We start from the raw sequence: 464 nt of genomic DNA, 5'->3' as shown, positions 1-464 counted from the left end.
CATTTGCCTCCTGCATAATTAAAAACTACAACAACAACAAAAAACATTTGTAATGTTTCCCAGAAAATGGGGAAAATGTCCAGTAATTTCTTCAGTCGTTTCACATACTGACTTTGATATGATAATCTGGCATCCCAACTCAAAATTGTAGCTACTGCAAAGAATTTATTTTGTGAAATGTATATAATAAATTGATTTGGTAAATATTGTATTATTAGTAGCTACATTATTACGACACATTTATTTGCTTTGCTTTATTTGTAAACATTTATCATTCCTTTATCATCCCTTTGTTTTAAGGATAATTTAAGTATAAATTTATTTTCACATTTGTGTGTGTGTATATATGGGTGTGTATGTGTGTGTGTGTGTGTGTGTGTATATATATATATATATATATATATATATATATATATATATATATATATATATATATATATATATATATATATATAGTTTCATTT

This window comes from Danio rerio, chromosome 5, assembly GCF_052040795.2.
Source record: "Danio rerio strain M-AB ecotype USA chromosome 5, GRCz13ab, whole genome shotgun sequence".
Classification (NCBI taxonomy): domain Eukaryota; kingdom Metazoa; phylum Chordata; class Actinopteri; order Cypriniformes; family Danionidae; genus Danio; species Danio rerio.
Note: the sequence above shows the minus strand (reverse complement) of the source record.